The sequence below is a fragment of the Dipteris shenzhenensis genome, chromosome 15 (genome assembly GCF_047967505.1).
Source record: "Dipteris shenzhenensis isolate YYH24624 ecotype China chromosome 15, Dip_SZ_1.0, whole genome shotgun sequence".
Lineage (NCBI taxonomy): Eukaryota > Viridiplantae > Streptophyta > Polypodiopsida > Gleicheniales > Dipteridaceae > Dipteris > Dipteris shenzhenensis.
Window position 1 is genome coordinate 22,841,261 of NC_141610.1, and position 24,082 is coordinate 22,865,342.

Sequence of the window (24,082 nt, forward strand, 5' to 3'; positions counted from 1 at the left end):
GGCATACTACGTCGATATCGAGGCAAAAGTGGAGTGTCTAGCCCTGTTGATTTTCAAGGAAGGTAATATCCATATTGTTATTATAGTGGTCGATGAAGTGGTCACCAGCTTGAGGTCTACATAGTAGGGGAGCTTTTCTACCAGTGTTTGGAGACCAAGGGCTTCAAGGGGTGGTCGTTCTCTTTGCATTCTTGGGCCACTATTCCTACTCTTGTGGCCAGATCACATGAATACCTTTAGGGGAGGCGGGGGTTGTTGGAACATTGCGTGTGGATGGCTTTGGAATCCAAAGTTTTGGGTTGCCTTTGTAATATCCTTGGCCACGTAATAGGGCTTTTGGACCCAGAACAACTGATGTCGTTACTAGTTCTAGACTTGATTCATCAATTGAGTACCCTTAGGATGAAACTGTGTTGAGGAATATTGTCGTGGATTTAACAAGCGATGTTTTAATTCAACCTCTATTAGTCCTGGAATGGGTACTTTCTCCTCTAGGTTTAATTGGTGTGTGGTTACTTTGGTTGAGGTGGAACTTGTGAGTAGGTAGTAGGTGTAGAATTAATAGGAATAGTGGGGGTGGATGCCGAGGGAAGAACTTCAACCATTGGAGGATCTCTTACTCTCAGTCTCTTACCAAAGAGATACTACAAAAGTGTGGCTGCCGTTTATCAAGATTGCCATTCTTTCTCACCAGGTTGATTTGGCAAGGGATGAATGGCAAGGGATGACATAACACCATGTCCTAGCTAAAATAATTCGTTCCTCTCTTGTGCTAGCAAGCATGATAAAATAGGTCCAATGAAACCAATATCCCATTTTTCAAAAGGTTGGTCCGGTAAGCATGCTAGTGAGGGGCATGTAGTCTTTCTTGTGAGGTTGGCACTTATCTTTCCATTTCGTATAATTGTTTGGAAATTAGTTCGTATGGTGCTGCATTTTTAATGATCTTCTAAGCTCTCTCTTTGTAAAGTGCTTTGTCCTGGGATAACCCATTGGCCAAGAAATTACCAATCTCCTGTGTCCATTCTAGTATTAAATCAACAAGAAGCAATGAAGCATAAGGGGAATCATCATCAGTGCCACTTGTTGGCTCCCCATTGGGGATCTGAGACATATGGTATGCCATGAAATGGGTTTTGCCCTTGGGAACTGCAAAATGAAGTCAAACTCAAATAGTATTAGCATCCACTATGTCATGTGTCTTGTCATGTGTGGCTTGTTTATCAAATAAAGAAGTGCTTGATGGTCTACAAAGAAGATAAACTTGTTTACTGACAAGTAGTGGCAAAATTTCTTAATAGTGTAAACCATGGCTAGGCCCTCTCTTTCTATAGTGGTACAGTTCATCTTGACATCGTTAGGTTGGTGAATTGCAAAATACATAGGATAATACAAATTATGCTTTCCTGACCACACCAAACACATCCTATTGCAAATTTTGAGGCAGCAATATGCACATGAAATAATAATTTCCAATCTAGTGCTGTCAATGTAGGAGATGAGGCCAATGTGATCTTAAGTGTTTCAAATGCGGTCTAGCACTTCTCCATACAACTAAAAGATTATACAAGGGGTGAGAAATCTTGGTGTAGCCATATCTAAATCTTCTATAGTAGCTCATGTGCCTTGTAAAGTGTTGTAGGGGTAGTAGCTCCAAGATGAGCTTGATCTTGTTGTTGTCCATGGAATTCCGTTTTGGGATATAGTGTGCCCTAGAATCACTCCATTTAGCCCAAAATTGTCATTTGAGAGTGTTGAGGGAGATTTGATATAGCCTACACCTTGCAAAAACTAGTCTTAGGTATCAAAGATACTCATCCTATTATGAATGAATACATAGACCATCTAGGAAAACTTCTTACTCATCAATATTTGGAATGTGGGTGGAGCATGGTAAGACCAAAAGGCATCACTTTGAATGTAAATATACCCCACTCAGTGGCAAATGCCATCTTTCGACCACAATGGGCACTTGGTTGTAGCTCGAGACTCCATCAAGAGAACTATAAGCTTCCTTGCCAGCTACTCTTTCTAGAACATGCCAACAAGTAAATGGAAGTGGATAGTGATCTTGATGAGTGGCAGTATGGGGGCCACATTAACATATTTAAGGTCTACACCCACCTTGATTTTTCCATTCTATTTTATCATTATCACTATTGGAGATTACCATTCCATATGTTCAATCTCATAAACAAATCTGACATCAATTAGCTTTTGAATTTCTTCCTTAAGGATGGTGGCATATTAAATTCATGCTATATGGTCTTTGTCGAATTGGTCTACCATTGGAATAGAATGTTTCACCACTTTTGGTGGCACACCTTTCATATCAAAATATTTCCATGCAAAACAATCTTCATATTCTCAAAGGAGTGAGATCAGTGCTCCTTCTTACTCTAGTGTAAGTTGATCAGTGATGTAGATTTTGCTTAAGGTCTTCACCAGCTTTTGACAAGATAACGTCTTTGACCTTGGCATGGCATCAAAACCTTTATGGTTCCCTTTTGAGTGGTTCATTTGGCTAGCTCAAGGAGTATCTTATGGTCTTAGACATGTGCAAGGACTTAACATATGTTAGCTTTGTCATCCTCATCATCATCCAAGTACTCCTTGCTAGTTTTCTTATCCTTGTGGGGCCCCCTTTGCATTTGGCCTTAGTGGCCTTGGATTTTGGAGGTCGTTCTTTCTTTGCATTGAGGAATGCTATTGGAATCTTCACTCAATTTAGTCTAGAGTGTCAATTTGACAAAAATTCATGATGAGCAGTAGTGGATCTGACATACCTAAGCCAATGAAAGTCAAAGTTTATCTTGAGTCCACCCTTCCTTTCCTTAGAAACCCTTATTTTATTCATAGTATCGAGTGGTACTATTGCCCCAACCACTTTTGGGTCTCTTCCCTTCCTTTGGGTGGCCAATTAAGTAAGTTACCATTTGAGGGAGAGCCATGTCCTCATCCAACCCATTTTGAATTTCCTAGTTTAATGGTGCCATTTTTGGTTGCCTCACTAGGCTGAGATGTACTAGCCTTATCTCTTTGGCCTACTGTGACATGAAGTTGGGGGTAATGAAACTTCACGCACCTCTTAGCTTCATGCTCTTTCCAATCTTAATAATAGGGACCCTTATCACTTGCAAAGAGAGCTGAAGAAAATATTTTCATGCAAAGAAAACCACAAAATGTCTTTCTCTTTGCTTCCTTTAGAGAAGAATGAATATGGTAACATCCCAAGTGACGTTGTAGTCCAGCATCGGGAGAAGAAAAGGATCCGTAAAGGCCATTAGGCTCACCAAGCTAGTCGGCGCCAAAGAGAAGAGTGATGCATTGTTGGAAGAAGATCTTTCGACTCCACATGACATGAACTAATATATATCTAGGGGCTTGAAGAGGCTGATTTGGTTGGATGGGTAAATTCCGGGGAAACATGGCACCTCCTTCACAGAAGCCTCTAGAAATGGCTCAAAATCATTCTACAAATTGCTAGAAAATACAGAGGTCTATAACTTCCACCAAAAAATTGATATTAGAAGTTAAAGTACATACAAGGATGTGCCTTGAAGGAGCTTTGTATTGATATAAGTTTCATTGAAAACAGATAACCAGTTGAAGAGATATAGACAGTTTACTGAAAGGGGGTAAAAACTATCATGAAAACAGACTGTCAAACACAGAGACTCATAACTTTTTACAGTAGTATCTCCTTCAAGATCTAATCACATACAAACATGTGTCTTGAAGAGAGCTTCGCAGTGATATAAGTTTCATTGAAAACAAATAACCGGTTGAAGAGAAATGGACAATTTACTGAAAGGGAGTAAAAACTGTCATGAAAACAAACTGTCAAACACAGAGACTCATAACTTTTTATAGTAGTATTTGATTCAAGATCTAATCACATAACAACATGAATTTTGAAGAGAGCTTTGTGCTAATATAAGTTTCATCAAAATCGGACTACCAAGCAGAAAGTTATGAGCAAAACACTAATAAGATTACTCAAATTATGCTCTAGGGTCAAAGTTTATAACATTATAGTCATAAGAGCCACACTTGATGAGAATTTGCGACTCAAAAATAAATTGTATTAGCGATTCTAATATGATGTGCTCAACCCTACCAGGCTTGTTGTAGAGAATACAAAATAAGATTAACGACTATTACAAGCCACACAGGCCGAGACCACACTAGAAGATCTCTTCATTAGTATCTCTTATCTTCTCAATAACCCAATATTCCACTGACTCCACGTCCATATCCTCAACATAATTACAATGAAGGAAGAGATTCAAGCAGTCACAGATTGTTTCTTTATAATTTCTTTGGGAGGCCCTTATTGTTCTTTCAGCATCTACATCAAATCGGCCATACCGAGTGCTACGATAATGTAGGTTGCTTAAGAATTCTAAGAGATCTTGTCATGATTTTATAATACATTGTAAAAGTCTTTCGCTCTCTGCTAATCGATAGTGTGAAATGGAAGGTTTGGAATAAAGTTAGTGGAGCATTGGGAATGCTCCACTTTAAGTGAGTGGAAAATTGGGAATTGATACTTACAATTGAAAGATTACAAAAAGTTATTTTCTTCTCATCAGACATTTAATATTGCAATAGCTTGCTTAATATTGAAACTTTTGAAGGTGTTTGTTAACACCATTATAAATATTATGACAGTTTGCAAAGTGGCACTTTTGAAGGTGTTTGTTAACACCATACAATCCTCTTACGAGGGTAAACAACTGCTAAATCTTATCTTTTGGTGTAACTTATCTGTGCCACGTTAAATTTTATAATTTTGATTTCATCTACTTTAAAAATCTCTAAAAATTTGCTTGTTTTTATGTTTTCATCTGTGCTTAGAAGAGTGCATTTTTTCTTAAATTTTAGCCAAAAACTAGTCCAAAATATATGTAAAAATGAATTTGTACATTGACAAGTCCAAAATTAATGAAATAATTGTTTGTAAGGGGAACAACCAATAAGGGCTCTTTGCAAGCCTTCCCACCCTCCACCTCAATATACCATTGTCCCACACCTTGGAGCACTCTCATTGGTATACCTCAAATCCCTCCCTAATATTCTTGAAATTAGGAGACACTAATTGGAGGCCCTTTTAAGACCTCAAATTTCTCCCGTACTGATTATAGAGAGATAATAGTGAAATTTATTATGTGGAAATGACAGTGCTAGAAAGTAAACTTTTGATTCTTGAATGATGTTTTCATTAAGTAAACTTTCCATTTGGGAAGGATTTTTGGGATTAGTCCAAATATAGGCATTTGAGCTCAAAATTAATGAAATGTGTGTTAAGAATTAGACTAGATGTAAATGGGAGTGCCTCGTGCTGAGGGCTTACCATCAAATTTTCCTTGAGCTGAGCACTTACTATCGAATGTGACTGTACATAGGTGGCATGTGTGTGTGCAAATGTGAAATAATCCTAAACCCAAGGAGGAGAGCCCTACCAAGTGTCACACTATGTGATGAACTGCCGAATGCCAAGAGTACTGAACTAGTGTCAGAGGTGTGAGTGTGTACATTGATGATAGAATGGAAGGGACTAATGCCAGTGGGAACTAATTGGGTAATGTGGCAATGGCTTGGCTTGGTGGAGTTAGATCTCCTCTATGGCAATGCTAGAGTCTACAGCTAGACTACACATTGAAGTGTCAAATGTAACAAAATGAGTTTTAGTTAGTTCATTTTATGCGCTAGATGTGTTGCAAGAGATTAGAAGGTGGTTCCAGTGATGATTATTTGATGATGTTGACCTGTAGAAAATCTAATTGTAAAATTTGAGGTAATAGCTACGTAGAGTGCAAGTACCGAGCAATTTTTCTTTTTGGAGCACTGCAAAATTCCCTCTAGACCAAAAGATATAGCCATTTGAAATATGTGCCAAATCTTTGTCCAAGGGATTTCCAAAATATTGATGTAATGATGTGCCCCATAGTGATGTGGTAGTGAAAGGCCACACGCTGTTTCAAAAATGTGCCAATGTGACATTGTTCCTAGGAAGAACTGATGAGATGGCACCGTATGTCTCATGTTGTGTGCTTGTGCGGTAGCAAGTGTGCCTGGTTGGAGGGTATACCACGTGGCTCTGTTGAGGTGGCAAATGATGGTGACATGGCACCTAAGGCTGATGTGGCACATAAGGATGCTGCCATGGTAGGGGCATTGTCAGATGATGACATGGTAGCAATTGGCTTGTTGACGTGGTAGTCTCGAGGTTAGCTGATGTGGTTGGATAAGGTGTGCCATGTGGCACCAGGTTGATCACTCAGTAAGGTAACTAAACCCAAGGTGGATAATGTCTTCCATGTGTCAGCTTGTGAGCAGCAGACTAAGGTTTGTACCCTGGTTTAGGGTGAGGAAGAATTCTTGCAGATGGGAAGTCAGTACCTATGTGGTTATGGCTATAGCAATGGTGAGGGCATATTTGGGCCCCTCATCTCTCCCCCGCCCGTCCCCCTAACACCGCATCTGATGACTGCCCTCCTCGTGCTCTACTTTTTTGTGCGTTGCTCGTGAAGCATCTCTGTCTTTTGTTGGAGGAGCGAACCTCTCATCCCTGGGGCGCCAACTCCCTTTAGTAAGAAAATCCATCAAAATTTTGAGTATGAGATTATTTTAACAACATGCCATGAGTATAATTATTCAAATTAACATGGTTGTAAGAGCCTCAAATATGTCTTTACACCTTGAAAATTGGGTAACACTTGAAAAAGTTACATTAATTTTCAAGATGGGTTTTCATATTTTAGTTTATTTTTTGTTTTAACCCCCCTCATCCAAAAGACCCCCCCCCCCTTGGGCCTCACATATTATGAAAAATATGTACAAATCTTAAAATCTTGCATATTTTTCAAGGTATATACCTTATATTTTGAGGGTGGGGGGACATGAAATTTTCATATTTTTTCCTTTGCATATTTGAAATCTTTAAAGGAAATTCATGCATATTATATATGGACCTTGTCCCCCCCATACCCTAGATTTTGGATAAGGGTAGTAACATATTACATATTGAGTTGGTGCCCCAGGCTCTCATCATGCTATCATGAAGTAGTTCGTGGAGGCTGGTGCTGCATGTTTGTTGGAGCCATTGGAGGTTTGATTCATCTTGGAGAAGGTTTTGTTGCTGGGGTCAAAAAAGACCATGCGCTTTGGCATTTTAGCATCGGTCATCATACATGGAGAGGCCCTAGATGGAGAGGTCATAGTAAGGATGACCATGGGTGCTGTCATTGTGGGCTGGCCATTGAAGAGTTTGTGTGGAGCTTTGCATGTGCACCTCTACTGTGTTTGTTTGGAGTTGGGATCATGAAGATGTCGATGAGCATGGTCTTGTATTGGGGCTACTTATTAAGTTGTTGTTTGGCATGGCCATTCGCTGTGGCTATTGGAGTTGAGCTATTCATGGTTGACCTTAGCTATAGTTAGCTATAGTCTGGGCTGTAGAAGCCTGCTCTCTATGTGTTGAGTGGTGCTTGAAGCTTGATGCACTTGAGGAGGGACATGTTGGAGGTGGCTGTGTAGAGTTTGTAGCTCCAGAAATGGAGGTCATGATCTTGGTAGCTGAGAAGAAGGCAATTGGAGATGAGGAGCATGTAGCCGAGTCATATGTAGATGAAGCTAGAGCTGTAGTAGAGGCTGAAGCTTTAGTCGAGGCCCTCATTTTGAGCCTATGATAGACTTTTCTTGGAGCGTTCTTGGAGGTCATTATGGAGAGGAAAAGCACCAAGGGGCCATAGGATTAGAGCCAAAATCTAAGGTTTGGAAGCTCGAACACATAGCCCTTCAAATAGTAAGGATAGGTCTAGTGTTAACTAGAACCAAAGAACCACAAATCACTCAAAGAAACCCACTAATCTTCTCAACACCTCATCTTGATCTCTAGATATAAGATATGGGAGATTTTTGAAGCAAAATGAAGGTGGAGAAGACCTCTACAGTGAGAGCTGAAGATGGAATGAAGATGCCTCAAACGGAGGGATTATACCTTGATGAAGCAAGGGCTTTCACTCTCTCTGGCAGAAAGATCTCTCAATGGAAGATGCCTCACAGAAGGAGATCTTGACACTCTTGAAGGGAGTGGGAGCACCATTGGATCTGATACCATAATAGTAGAAGTGAGAGAGGGAGAGAGAGAGAGAGGAGCGCACATGACACCTATACACTAAGTTGTATTGAACATGAACATGAAGATATACATGTGAACCCCTTACTGTAAGGGTTAGGGTTTGCCCCTATGCCCTAGAGGTATGGCGCAATTTACACCATCCTCAACATGCATTGGTATCTTATACCATCCTTACATCTATCGAATCCATAAAAAAAAGCTTGAAATAGTTAAAAATAGATTCACATAATAGACTCTTATACTGTAATTGTCATAAAATTGATGATCCATCAAAACAAGCTTAGCACAATTCAAAATAGGTTTGACATAATAGACTCTTACACCCCAATTGCCATAGAACTAATGATTTCATCTACTCCTAAGATAATGAGTCACCACACTGCACGACAATTATTTACTATGAATTTCCGATAAGTCTTGGGCATGACTTCATCTTCTTCAGTGATGATTTCATTGGTTTAGGGTTGGAAGCTTAAGCTCAAGCATATCCAAAGATGCTACATCTGATTTTTCCTTATTCTCTAATATGGCATTAGTAGAACAAGGACTTCACCACCAGTGGCCTCAATCGCATGTTTTAATAAAACAAGCTGATCTTCGTCATTGATTTACTTAGCTTTCTTGCATAGCTCCACATTTGTGTTTCATAGAGAGCTCCTCAAGAGAAGGTGTGGCCATGGTAGATTATCAACCTTTGATCGAATGTATAGGCTCTTCTTCATCTTCTTTGTCTTGAATCCTCCCAAGCACCGTTGGGGGAGTTCGGTCTGCTATTGGTGGCGGTACTGGATGGATATCCTGGTCCTCGTTGTCTAGGAAGGAAGCATCCTCCTCCAATTGATGCGGCTATTCTAAGAAGACCACATCGCGACTTACTATTACCTTCTTGGTAATAGGGTTATAGAGATGGTAACCCTTCGCCTCTTCACTGTAGCCCAAGAAAATACACTTCTGGCTCTTCGGTTCCCATTTGGTCCTAGTAGCATCAGGGACATGCACAAAACAGTCACATCCAAAAACTCTGAAATGTGCAGCTGAAGGTTTCTTACCAGAAAAGGCTTGCAGTGGAGTCATCTCGTTCATAGCCTTCGTGTAGCTACGATTCAGGATGTAAACTGCAGTGTTACATGCTTCAGCCCAGAAAGTCTTTGGCAAATCTTGCAGTCCATTTCGCACTCCGGTCCCTTTCATCATACTCTAGTCCATTTCGCAGATGATGTGCATCTTGCGTTTTGCTACTCCATTTTGCTGTGATGTATGTGATGGGGGTTTCTGCCTCTTGATTCTGTGACTTTTGCAGTAACTTTCGAATTCAGTTGATGTGAACTATCCACCTCTGTCTGATCTCAACTTCTTCACCTTCCTCCCTATTTCTTTCTCGACCATTACATGCCATTCCTTGAACGTACTAAAAGCCTCGTCTTTAGTCTTTAGGAAGTATATCCATATCCTTCTACTGCAGTCATCGATCAGTGTCATGAAGCAGTAGGAACCACCCAAAGCTTCCGTCTCCATCTTTCTGCAGAGGTCCGTGTGAACGAGCTCTAGAGGAGCCTTTGCCCTACTGGACTCTTTAGGAAAGGGATGCGGATGCTACTTGCCCATCATGCAAGCTTCACATACATCGGGCAGATCTGAAATTTCTAGTAGGTTTGCAATCATTCCACTTTTATGCATCTCCTTCAAAGAACTAAGGTTTAGATGACCAAACCTCTCATGCCACAGCTTAGTGTTCTTCACATCCACTCGAGCACTAAAAGTTGAGAGTTCGTAAATGTTGTTGCACCGTGTACCTTTACCAACGACCTTCCCTTGAAGATCCAGAATCTTGCACCATTCTTATCGAATTGAACTTTGAGGTCCCGATCCGTGATTGCAAACAAGAAGTTCCTCTTGATATCTGGCACATAAAGAACATCGGACAACTGTTTTACAACTCCATCTGACTTGAGAGCAATCGTACCTTTTCCTTTTGCTAGACATTTTGCATCATTACCGACTGCTACCAAGATGTCATTCCCTACCGGCTGTAGAGAGGTATACCAATCCTTCTGACTGGTCATGTGGCACGATGCACCATTGTCAATGATCCAAGGTTCATCCGTAGGTACATGAACTGCCTCCGTGCAAATCTCCTCAATTGCTACGAATAGCTCTATTGGTGCTACCTGTGCGCTGTTGCTGGACTCTTTCTTTACTCCATTCTTCTCATCTGCAATCTTCTTTCGGCACTCATTTTGCTTGTGCCCTGCCTTGTTGCAATAGAAGCACTTTATCTTCTTCTTTCTCTTTTTATCATCAGAAGAAGATGGGTTACCAGAGTCCTTACCCTTACCTTTCTTCGATCCGATCCAAAAAGCTGAATCTTCTCCAGTCCTCATCTTTTGATGCATCTCCTCCTCCAGAAGCATCATGCTGAAATCCTCAAAGTTGAGGGGTGGATTTCTATTCTGCATATTCAGCGCCATAACAAGACCGTCGTACTTTGGTGGGAGAATCCGTATGCACCTTCATGCTAGATTCTCACTGGTGATGGTGATGCCAATCGCAGTCATCTGATCGCATAGATTCTTCACCCTGATGATGAACTTCTTTGCCACTTCAGACTCAGACAACTTCCAATTCGCGAGTTGAGTCTCTAGATTCTGAATCCGCATCTGATTCGTGGTCTCGTACTAATTTTTCAAGACCGTCCATGCCTCCTCCACTGTGGTGACATGTTGAATTAATGCCATGATGGAATCACTAACACTGCAGACAATAGAACATAGTGCATCTGCATTTCTTCTTGTCCACGTGAGAATCTCATCCGCAGTTGGTACTATATATTGTCCTGCATTGGTTGGATCCGGTCTCACAACCGGCCTCACGTCCACCCCAATAGCAGTGTCCCAAAGCTCGTATGCGCTTAGGATGGTCTTTATCTTGAACTTCCAGAGTGGATAGTTAGAGCCGTCCAACTTTTTGCTTTCCCCAAATGGTGGGATTCGCAGTCTTGTGGGCTGGGCCATCTCTCACAATCTGCTCGCAAACAGAAAACACACTACCAAATCTTCTTGCTAGTGATATCATGTAAGAAAATAATACGTCTGTGCTCAACAGATAACAAGATCTCTACGCAAGAGAGAAAACAAGATAGTATGGAGAATCAAAAATTTGATTACTGTAGAACTGATACAATAGATGGCGCTACCTCCCAACCATGCGCTCCTATGAAAGAAGCTTCGATGGTGTGCTGGAAACAGTAGAAGACGGAGGCTAGATGCTAAGGAATCAGGGTTGCTGTAGCTAGTGATGAAATGGGCTTCACGGGCTTGCTCTTATATAGCCACCAGTCGTAGTCGGTTAGGCTCAATTGGGTGACTGACCCAGTCCGCCCAAAACGGTCAACTGGGGTTCGGTCCCGAAATAGGCCATCGACCATATGATAGAACCGGTGTGCAAAATAGAGCAACTGACTAACAATCACTGTCCAAAGCCATCCAGGATCATCTGAGGCTCCAAACGGGCCCCGCAACCCGAGAGTGGGCTGCCCTGGGAAATGCTCCATCTACCCTCAGTGCAGTCAGTCAAGGGATGCCTTCCCGCACTGGCATGTAGCCTAGTTGGTGGTGTGCCAACTCTATCTGAAGCCATCCAGCCATCATGCCACACATGGCCCCCATCTGGTGTCCAAACCAGGACCTACTGGATAACCGAGCTACTCAAATGCCTTCTCCTCATATGGGGGGCTTACAAGTAGAGTTAGTTGGTTCCCGCATAGTTACACAAGAGTGGAGCATTGATATCTAACAAAAACAAGCTTCAAATGCTCCAAATGACTTTCCAACCAAAAAAAATAGTTTTCTTGATTTTCTGTCCACACTCTCACTTCCTCCCTCTCTCTTCTCCTACAACTCCACTAACAAGCTCCAAGTTAGGCTTGAAGACTTGTGTAATGGGTAGATATCGAAGGAAAACAAGTGCAAATGCAAAAGCATACCTTTTCTCTCACAGCGATGCCAAAAATGTGTGGGTCTCGGTGGTGACTCACGTGTCATGGGGATGTTGAAGAGATGTCGATGGAGCCTCCACTCCAAGCTCCTCCTTGTGAGAGCAATGCAAGGCACGAGTCATCCGCAAGTGTCACTGAAGCGGCCTTTGGATTGTTGCAATGTGTTTCCACGCGAGGAAGAGGGAAGAGGGAGAGGGGAGAAGAGAGGGGAGAAGGGAGGGAGAAGGAGAAGGGAAGAGGAAAGTGAAGGGGGATGGAGTGGCAAACACAAGGGCACTACAATGGAAACAAGAGAACACCCAAAACACTCTCTTGGAAGAGAAGAGGGAGCTTGTATTCAAACTTGTGCAAACACCAATGAAGACCCAATTCAACTATTTGGCCTTTTATACAAGTCACCTTTGAAGGGAGAGCCAACCCTTTTCCTTTTAGCACTCTCCTTCTCTTTTACAACCAAAGTCTCCTGGGCCCGTAGGGTGCCAAGGCATATTGCTATTCTTTGCATCTCTCCCTACTAGTAGAAATAGTGCTTGTGTTAACCATATTAAAGCACTTGGGACAATCTTGGCATTAGGAGGTGGTTCAAAACGGTTCCCAAATAGCGCTTGTGTTAGCCTCGTGCCTCCAAGGCTTAGGTGATTTGGGGCTCAAACTCCCGAAGCGCCCTCATGCCTTAAGCCATTTGGGGATCGAACCCCATAAATGAGGCTCAAAACCTGGAATGGAGAGGTTTAACTCCCCTAAGACACTTAACAGTAGCTTGCAACTGGAACGTATAACATCTTCACATTTCCTAGATGCTTTGGTCTTAAGATATTTGGGGATCAAGCTCCCTGAGTTTGAGCTTTTCTCCTTGGCTATTTCCGTGGACGTAGACCTGAAATGTGTGTGTTGCTTGCAATCTTTGGTCTTGGGTGCTAGTTGGAACATATAATCTGTGCACATTTCCTAGAGTCTCTGGCTTTTGGATATTTGGGGATCAAACTCCCTAAGTTTGAGCTATACTCCTTCCATGTGCACATTGCCTGCAATCTTTGGCCTTGGGGTATTTGGGGATCAAACTTCTTGAGCTTGTCCATTAAAGTAGATCGTGAAGCCTAATCAACTCTAATCACTGATTACCCTGCATTCGATTGTACTCTGTGGATGTTAACAGTCATGCCCTTCAACAGAGGGATCCACCCTAATGCAACAGATGTTTGAAGAAGACCCTGCCCCTACCTTGCAACAACTAAAGGAGGATGACAACATGTCCTTATATGGCTTAGAAGAGTCTAAATCAATAGGCACGGAATCTATCATTCGTCCTTAAGACATTGCAAGATTAGCCTCATTCCTATCCACTGAGATCAAGATGCCCATCGCAACACTATTATGGGGTAATCCTACTCTATGGAGAGGCCTCTCAGATTGGATGAATGGGCAAATAGTGACACCCCAACCCACAAATGCTGATAATGTTGAATCTCCCAACCATGCTCAAGACCTTCCAAGGGTGCCAATCAAAAAATTGGGCCAATATTTTGAGAGTGATGTCCTTCCATGATAAGAAAGCTATGGCAATCTTAGATGAAGGAGCAAGTGTTAGCATCATCACGAAACAATGCTGGGAAAAGTGGGGAAGTCTTAACCAAGAGAGTACTTCCTTGGTAGTTAAATTAGCTAATGGAGGCACGGCTCATCCCATAGGAGTACTCAAGGACGTTAAAAGCAAAACCTTTGGTCTCACATATCGGGTGTGCCTTGTTGTAATGGATGTCCAAAACAACCCTGGGTATGAGGCTATTCTAGGGAGACCTTTCTTTTGTATGGCAGGATTGATGGAGCTCCAACAACATTTATCTAAGGAAAGATCAGTAAGTCATGAGGTTGATCTCCAAACATGGAAGGCTCACACTGGTTCGAAAATCTATTTGTAGCTGAATCGGATACCATCAACAGGTATGTGCTGGTAAAGTTGGTTAAAAAATATGAGAAAGAGGACAGTGAGAAGAGTCTTAATGAACCTTGGTGTGCTCCTTTACCAAAACTAGAAGACTCACTTGATTGGATGCATACACTGGTGGTAGTATTAGATCTACCACAACTGCTGAGGGCACTCAGACGATGCACCTTGATGATGAAAAACTTAACTCCATTACACCTTTTTACACCATGAGTGGTACTACCTAATCAAATTGAATTAGGAAATTGACAATTCCCTTGATCCTAATGAGATAGATATGACCATCTCATCAACTTTGGCTAGAGTTGACATTAGTAGGTGTAACATGCCGAATACAAGCCATGGTAGATGGGTGAGCAAGCCACAACCTCATCTCTTGGGAGACAGTAAAGCATCTTAGCCAGGTACCCCTTCAAGTATGTGATTATAAATTTCAATCCATAGAGGTTACCTCTATTAAGGTCATTGGTTCTTTAATGTTGAATGTTTCCTTGGACAATTACATTGTGCCTTGCAAGTTTTTGTAGCTCCTACACGTACCTTAACAGAAGCCGCCATTCTTGGTAAAATCTAGATCCAAGACACTTACAAAGGGTTATTTGGTGATGAATCATCCCATCAATATGCACCAATTGCTAGCCAAGGACCAACATCAACAACTACTTCCACCTCCCCACCTTGACAAGGATGTCACCAAGGAAGAAGACGAAGACAAAAGGCAACCAAGCAAATATAGGTCCGAAAGGATCTATTGAAGGCTCAAGGATACTTTGAGGGTGAATCATATTTTTGGATTCCTAAGAAACCTCAATATATAAAGCCACCCCCTCCTCTAAACATCAATCCTCACCATTGCCAACCACCCCCTCATGTAAACAACAAACCTCAATATCAAAGAAGAAGACGATGCCATCCAACAAGGAAGGTACATTACCAATGGGTTCTTGCAAGACTACTCGAGGCCTAGGGATATTACCTTGGCAGCTCTTATATATGGGTACCCAAGCCTCGCCAGAGCAATCAACAGCCCATTCATGCTTGCCCTAAGCCTAAATGTACACCAGCACCATCGCAAAAGTAGGAGCGGAGCCCCAAATCTATCAATACAAAAGCATTAATGAGTGCAGATGCATGAATAGTAGTCCCACAAGAACCTACTTTGCAAAGATGCCAAGAACAGCATGAACCTACTTTCAAGGATAAGGGAAAAGCATCAATGCGGGAGGATCATATGCAAAGGAATTCATCTACCTCCTCTCGAGTAGTTACACAAGAGCTTGTCTCAAAAAGGGAGACAATAACATAAGAACTTGCTCGATGGCAAGTCTCTCAAAAGACATGCCACTTTATTGCATCATCTTCAAGGCACCTCATAGCAACACAAGAATCTGTCTTGAAAAAAGAGATAGTAGCACAAGAACCTGCCAAGATGGAAGCTGAATCCACATTGGGAGCCACACAAGAGCCTTCCTTACTGAGAAATCTGGGATCTATCATTAGGCAAGCGACACAAGAATTGGCCACACAAGTAATTCCCAACACAATGGAAGTCCCACAAGAACCTTCCAATGTGAACAATGAATTATCTTCATCCCTGACAACTTTCTCCGCTAAAACTTGCGCCCAACAAAAGAAAAAGATCTCTGAGACATTGCAATCCTACTCACATTTGCTACATAGAACATATATCACCTTATTACGATGAGTATCATAGAAGTGGTACATGTGGGAGATCACAATGTTCAATGATGCAACACCAACAATAAGAAACATGCCAACAATAGATCCACAAGAACTCACTCCTAAAAATGGAGTAGCTCCACAAGAACCTATTGTTGCAATTAAGGCTCTCAAAGAACTTCAAGCAATGTTGCTATCAATGGGATGACAATTGCTCACCAATAAAGATCTCCAATGATGTCTTAGTGACTCTCCTTTCAAGTGATTATCAAACTTACATGAGGTCCCAAATAGCTATACAATTCATATTCCTCTCGTGGTCTACAAAATGATGTTCCTACTAGGTCTGGGTCACAATTGGTCAATATGTCACTACACTCACCTTCTGATGTACTCATAGGTACTAAGGCCATTTAAGTGAATAGGAACTCAGTTCCAATTGCTAGGTCTAGGTGTGTCCATAAAGAGCAATAAAGTTATAACATGTGGAAGTCCTACCTCTCTGCTCACATGTGGAAGTCCTAGGTGAAAATAGGACTAGCTAGAAATAGGCAATCAGTTTCAAGTCCTCAACACAGCACATTAAAAAAATCACAACTACATCAGCCCAAGGGCTCCTTGGTCAAGAAGATAAGCTCCAAAAACTAGGGAACATCAATATACCAATTAGGGTCAACAACAAATACCATCAGTAAAGTCAAAACAGAACAGGGCACATACTTATGCCTAATTTATCAGCGTCTTGAATTTGGGAGTCCACACATGGAATGACAAGTGGTTTTCCAGAAGCATCTCTCAAGGATGCATTCAACTCCAGGGTGAAGGTGGCTACACCAATATGGGTTTGGATGAGTTTTTTATGACATGCAAATCATTTTTCACATTCCTTTACTAATATCACCATTAACTATCTAACTTCTACTCATCCTCTTTTCTTTATTTTTCTTTTCTTTCAATTCTAGCTTAGAAGCCTTTCATAGAATCCCCCCTCTATAGACCTCTTTAGCCATAGTCCTCATTTTAGGGGTCTATATGGTGTATTATTAGACTCCTCTCAATTAGATGACTCGAACAAATAAAGCTTTAGATGACGCCACAACCTTATTGGGCTCAAATACTTCCAAGCAAAGCCCTTGATAAAATATAATCCATAAAATGAATTTTAAAGGAACTTCAATGTAGAGAAGCAAGACAAAATGTCAAACTAAGTACTAAATGGCTTATCCATCTATCTGACTAAGACTTTTGTCATCTTGCAAGGCTAACTGTTCTTGATTTTCAAGATACTATGACTATCTCTATGGAAAGCTCTAAAATTGCTTCATGGTTTGGGACCCATTCCTTTTTTATACAATTACAATACAATTTATTTTTTTCGTAGTTCTCCTTCCTACCCTTTGGCTCATAGAATTCTGTTGTAAATGTTGTAGTTCTCCCCTGGTCATCCATGCTCGCATCCACCACTTTTGCAACCCAAAAATTCACATTCTCATGTTCATGTCTAATGGTCAATCTGCAACAAAACAATGGATGTCTATGTCTACTTATGGCATAAAATCTCTCTTCTTTGGTCCACAATATGGATGTAGGACTAGCAATAGTTATCAGAGGCACGATGCTTGAAGGTGTTGCACAAAGATTACAACATCATGATAGTCACATAGGAATTGAGACTCATCTTTGCACTATCACAAAGCAAGAGATTTTTCAAGGAGAGATGATTGGATCTAGAGGATATGGAACCATGTATAAGATACATCGAATAGGTTCTCCAAGGTTCATTCAACATAGGTGGTATGCTAGCGAGCGGTACAAGGGTGGTATTGGTATACGTAGATGTGAAGCATGAAGAGAATGGGCAATCCAATGTAGTGCATCTAGTTCTTGTGTGAGTTATAGCATAAACACATTAAGAGCCAATAATCTAGACCATTACCACCATATTTCAATGATGGGATCTTGTCCTATTTCCTACTCAAGTTTCCATATAATGAAGGAACCTTTAGGAGGTACATTGATTTGCATTTCAAAGGAGTTGTAGAGAAGAGGGTGAAAGAACAAGAAGCATTAGATGATGCAATTAATGAATTAGGAGTTGTGCTAGGAAGACTCAACTATTTTTGTACAAATATCCTTCACTTGATTCATGCTCTTCTCCAAGGAGTAGCACAATTGCATCATGCTCAATGGTCTCATACACATTTGCATCCTAACAACATCTTGCTCAACTTTACTTCGACTGGTGCATGTTGTGCTGGAAGGCAGAGAACCTCCAGCCATTGAGGAGGAACCATCCGAACATCGCCGGTCCAAGAGATTAGAGGAGCAAAGAAGGGTGCAGGAACACTTGGTCAACTATGCTTTGATGACAGAAGTGATCCGTGCTAATGAACCCAAGTGTCTTGAAGAGGCACAGGGTGATGATAGGTGGATGGAGGCTATGCAGTCGGAGTATGGCTCCATAATGAAGAACAACACTTGGGACCTTGTGGATCGACCACCAAAACACAAGGTAATCGGAACCAAGTGGGTGTACAAGACCAAGTACAAGTCCAACAGCACGTTGGATAAGTACAAGGCTTGGCTTGTGGAAAAAGGATTTGCACAGGTACATGGTTTTGATTATCAAGATACTTTTTCTCCTACAGCTCGACTAACCACAATTCGTAGTGTTTTGGCTTTAGCTGCCCAGGGAAGTTGGCCCGTATTTCAGATGGATGTGAAATCCGCCTTTCTGAATGGAGATCTCAAGGAGGAGGCATACGTGGAACAACCACCAGGTTTTGAGATCCCTGGTTCAGAAGGTAAAGTCTGCAAATTGAAGAAGGCACTTTACGGGCTGAAACAGGCCCCACAAGTGTGGTACTAGTTAATTGATGCCTACTTTCTGCAAAAGGGTTCAGGAGGAGCCCATCTGATGCAAATTTGTATATCTTCAGAGAAGGAGGTAGGTGTATGATCGTGGTCCTTTATGTGGATGACCTTGTCATAACAGGGAACCATGAAGAGAAGATCTTGCAGACGAAGGATTTACTAGGAAGAGAGTTTGAAATGACAGACCTCGGACTGATGCATTTTTGTTTGGGGATTGAAGTTTGGCAAGAGTTGAAACAGATCTTCATTTCACAGCTGAAGTATGCTAGAGAGATATTGAAGGCATTTGGCATGGCTGAGTGCAAGACAGTTGGTACCCCTATGGAGGTTGACGCGAAGCTCTCAAACGAGGATTCATCACCACTGGTGGACGAAGCGAAGTACAGAAGGCTTGTGGGCAGCTTGATTTACTTGTGCAACACACGACCGGACATCAGTTTTGCGACTGGTGTACTAAGTAGGTTTTCCAATAAGCCCCGGGAGAACCATTGGAGGGCAGGGATGTGGGTGCTGAAATACATCAAAGGCACACTTAATTATGGCATCACATATACCAAGGGCAACATCTTGACCAGATTCTGTGACTCGGATTGGGCAAGAGACATGGACAGCAGGAGATCAGTGACAGGGTACTGTTTCTCACTTGGATCTGGAGTTGTGTCATGGGTCAGCAAGAAGCAACCCATAGTTGCTCTTTCTTCTACCGAGGCCGAGTACAAATCTGCATGCTTTGCTTCTTGCGAGGCAGTGTGGTTGAGGAGGACTTTGGGGGACATGGGTGCAGTGCAGAATAAGCCTACGCACTTATCATGTGACAATCAGAGTTGCATGGCGATTGCAAAGAACCTGATGTTCCACGCTCCCACAAAACACATTGAGATTCAATATCACTTTGTATGCGAGCTCATCATGGATGGAGAGGTCGACTTGGTGTACTGTCCGACTATAGAGAATGTTGCGGACATCTTCACGAAGGCTCTTGGAAGAGACTTCCTGGAGAGGCATCTTCATCGACTTCGCATTGGGCCAAAAAAGTAAGTTCACTTGCAGGTGGGCATTGAGGGGGGTGTTAGATATCAATGCTCAACTCTCGTGTAACTATGCCGGAACCAGCTAACTCTACTTGTAAGCCCCCCATATGAGGAGAAGGCATTTGGGTAGCTCGGTTATCCGGTAGGTGCTAGTTTGGACACCAGATGGGGGCCATGTGTGGCCTGATGGGTGGACAGCTTCAGATAGAGTTGGCACACTGCCAACTAGGCTACATGCAAGTGTAGGAAGGCATCCCTTGACTGACCGCACTGAGGGTAGACAGTGCATTTCCTGGGGTAGCCCACTCTCTGGTTGTGGGGCCCGTTTGGAGCCTCAGATGATCCCGGATGGCTCTAGGCCGAATGATGACCATAGGTCAGTTGCTCTGTTTTGCACACTGGTTCTATCGTTATGGTCGGTGGCCTATTTTGGGACCGACCCCCGGTCGCCCGTTTTGGGTGGACTGGGTCGGTCACCCAATTGAGCCTAACTGACTACAATTGGTGGCTATATAAGAGCAAGCCTGTGAAGCCCATTTCATCACTGGCTATAGCAACCCTGATTCCTTAGCATAGCATCTGTCTTCTACTGTTTCCAGCACGCCATCGAAGCTTCTTTCACAAGAGCACACGGTTGGGAGGCAGCGCCATCTATTGTATCAGTTCTATAGTAATCAAATTTTTGATTCTCCATACTATCTTGTTTTCTCTCTTGCGTACAAGATCCTGTTATCTATTGAGCATAGATGTTGTATTATTTTCTTACAGTTTTTGATGCTTTTTAGTGTTTTGAGTTGATAGGAACTTAGTGTGTGAGATTGCTAAGGAGTATATGAAGTCCAAATACATCAAAAAACAAAAAAAATGAGGATGCTTGCTTAATTTCAAAGTTGTTTTGTGTTCTAGAACTTTCAACTCACCCCTCATAAAATTTTACATTTTTACTGGCAAAAAGTATTTTCTCTTCAAGTTTTTTTCATTGTGTAGGTGAACTATGTAGTGTAGCACCCCCTAGCATAACAAATCCAAGACAAAAACTCAAAATCTTCAAAAAATCCACAAAAATCAGTCGGCAACATTGTGTTTCACTATCCTGCCAAGTCGATGCCATAGGGTTATCCCATCGACCAAATATCTTGCCAACCAGTGCATTAGTCATATACTGTTGATCAAACCCCATTGAGCTGATGCCATAGAGCTATCCTGCCAACCTAACTTCTGACCACGACCTAACTCCCCGCCTCGATTAAATGTGTGTCAGAGTTACTATCCTGTCGAACTGACAGCCGTTGACCCATGGCTTTAGAGATATCGCACCAACCATTGCTAACACGCCCGTGGTCATATCTATATCCCTCTGATTGTCGCGTTATGTCTCATGCCACTTGTTGCTATTTTCATTCCGCCAATCATACTATTTTTATTCCACCACCCATCGCGATACGCTTACTTTTTGTCGATCGTTGCATCACTCCTATCATGCCACCCGTTGCAATTTTCATCCCCATGCCCATCGCGATAACTATACCACCGCTTGGCACACTATCCGTATCGCACCGACTTGTGATCCCACGGAGCATGTGGCAAGATCTATCCCACCGATCGTCACAATACATCTATCTTGCTGCCCGCTCCCATTCTTACTCCGCTACTGTCATGATATGCTTATGCCGACCGTCGACATAGAGCTATCCCTCCGACCGTCGCAATACCTCTAGGGTAGCCAAAGACTTTAAAATATTTCCAAAACCTTAGTTCAGCCTGAGTGTGCTTAGTTAGAGGCCTCCCACATGCACTTGAGGTTCAAAAGAATTTTGCCAAAGGATCCCATGCCGGAAGATAGTGCTTCAAGCTATGCTCAGCCCACCCTTTGCCCTATCTCTCCGAACGTCACCAGAGAGCTATCCCGCGAACCATTGCAATACCTCTAGGGTAGCCAAAGACTTAAAAATTTTTCCAAAACCTCAATTCAGCCTGAGTGTGCTTAGGTAGAGGCCTCCCACATGCACTTGAGTTCTGAAAGAATTTTGCCAAAGGATTCCGTATCAGAAGATAGTGCTTCAAGCTACGCTCAGCCCACCCTTTGCCCTAGCTGAGGATCCCCAAGCTTGATCCCTAGCCTCCACTCACTAGCTGGTCCTCGACTACAAACTCTATCTAGCTCCGACGAGATGGAGAGCCTGGAAGAAGTAATTCAAGACCCCTTGGGTCTAAGGGCATCTTAAGCCCCATTTGCACGTGTAGCCGAGGTGTAGCCTCTCCCAACTCACCTACACCTTTGGTTGCATCCAGGCTAAGAGGTACATTCTCCAACATGTTCAGATGCTTAGGCCAGACAGAGTCGGTAGACATGGAGAACCCCTTTGCCACTGCTAGCATGTCTGTGGGAAGGGAAGTTTAGCAACATCCAGCTCCTGAACCATAGACCAAGACAGAAACCACCTTCGTAGATCCAAGACACTCCGCCTATGCAAGACCTTCCCAATGGGAACACATGGATGATGAGGATCCATGGATGAGGGAATTCCAAAGGCAAGACCCCAGCCAAGGGGATGCTAGGAACTTCCAAGGTCGAATGCCTTATGAACCCCCAACAGTCCAGGTGCCACCAACCTTCATCAACTATGGGGCACCATAGTGTCCACCTTATCGCCCATATTGTGTGCTGCACTACTATGGTTTTCCCCATTTCACCTAGCATTCCTTGGTGTAGACACTCACTCCCGCTCCCCCATCAAGGATGGCTTCAACCTTTTGGTTTTGATAGGCTATGGGGATAGCGGCATTCATGTCATCACTCTCGAAGTACTAGCCTAGCTTGTTGATGGGAACCTTAGGTAGGTTCTACCCCTTTTTTGGCATCAATTGGTTGGGCTTAGGGATGGCAGAGACTAGGGGTAAGGGCAGTCTATTCATCCAATTGGATAGATCATGCCATAGGATGGGATTTCCTCAGGGTAGGGAAGTGATCAGCATTTTTACCTCTATCGATAGGAAGGAAACCAACCCGGAACTATCGCAGGGTTCTTGTGAAGCCTCTTCTTCCATGGATAGCAAGGTAGCGATCGGCATTTTTACCTCTATCGATAGGAAGGAAACCAACCCAACACTATCGTAGGGTTCTTGTTAAGCCTCTTCTTCCATGGACAACATGTCCTCGAATCCTATAGGTCTCCTTCCTCCTAGAGGTTCTGCAACACTGGGTCTTCCTGGAACATCTTCTGCATCAGATCTGGAGCTTTTGATTACTTGAAGTTAAGGTGTTCCTCTTCCTCCACCCTTTCTGGCACCTTGAGCGATTTTACCCCTCGGTGGCCCATTAGGTGGGCTGGATGAATAGTATCCGACCCTCTATTGGCCTTTAGTCGATGCTCTAACTTCTCTTGGAAGTCCCGTACCAAGTTCTAGGCATCTTTTACGTATTGCTTTTCTAGGACTAGGTTGGGATAGGTCTCCTTATAGGAGGGTGAGGGTGCTAGGCCCTAAGCCCACACTGGATTGTTTACCTCTGGACTTGGAGGCACTTCAGGGTCACCCTAGGTGGAAGCTTGTTCAAAAGTAGAGGAGGTGGCAAGAGTAGCTGTCGCCTCATTGGAACCGTCCTGGATAAGCACCTAGTCAGAGCCGTCACCTACTTGAATGGCCTTCTTCGATCGGGTTAGGGGATGTGGGGGAATCTCAAGGCCGGGCAACATGGATCCTTTACCCTTCCTTGTGAGCTTCCTCATTGCCTTGCCTAATGCCTTGGCTTGCATCCTCGTGATGACTTGCAGGGGCACTACAGCCACCTAGCCTTGCTCGATGCTAAGCAGATTAAGGCTGGTATCGTTTGGCGGGATGATTGGGGTGGTCAGTCTCCTCGTGGGACAGTCCTAGAACAGATGTTTGGTTCCACATCCCTCACACAAGGGTGTGAGGTTGGTAGTGGTTGGAGCAGTGAGGGTACGCTTCCTGTATGGACAGTCCTTCAAGAAGTGTGGGTCCTGGCATTTGAAACAGGACACCGGAGGGTTTGAAGTACCTCGATAGGGGCATTCACTTGCTCTATGGGGACCCTGGCAACTGTAACATTGGAGCGAGGGTCTCCGAGCAATTGAGTTTAGGTCTCTCACCCTTGTGTTCATGGGGGCGGTCTAGAATATGGGAACCTGTCGATCCTCTAGCAGGAGGTAGTGGACTAAGGTCCCACTTCCCTCCTCGTAAGGGTAGTAATCATGTGGTCCGTGATCAGGATCCATCTCCTCCCAGTCATTGGGCACTTCTTCTACCAACACTTGATTGATTGGGGTTATACGAGGTAACAGGGGTTGCGGACCCAATATGGGTGGTGGTAATGAAGCTGACTGAGTTTTGTACTGGCTAGAACTAGCCATGGGACCACCCTTGTGTGATCAAGGGGTTAGGTGGGACTG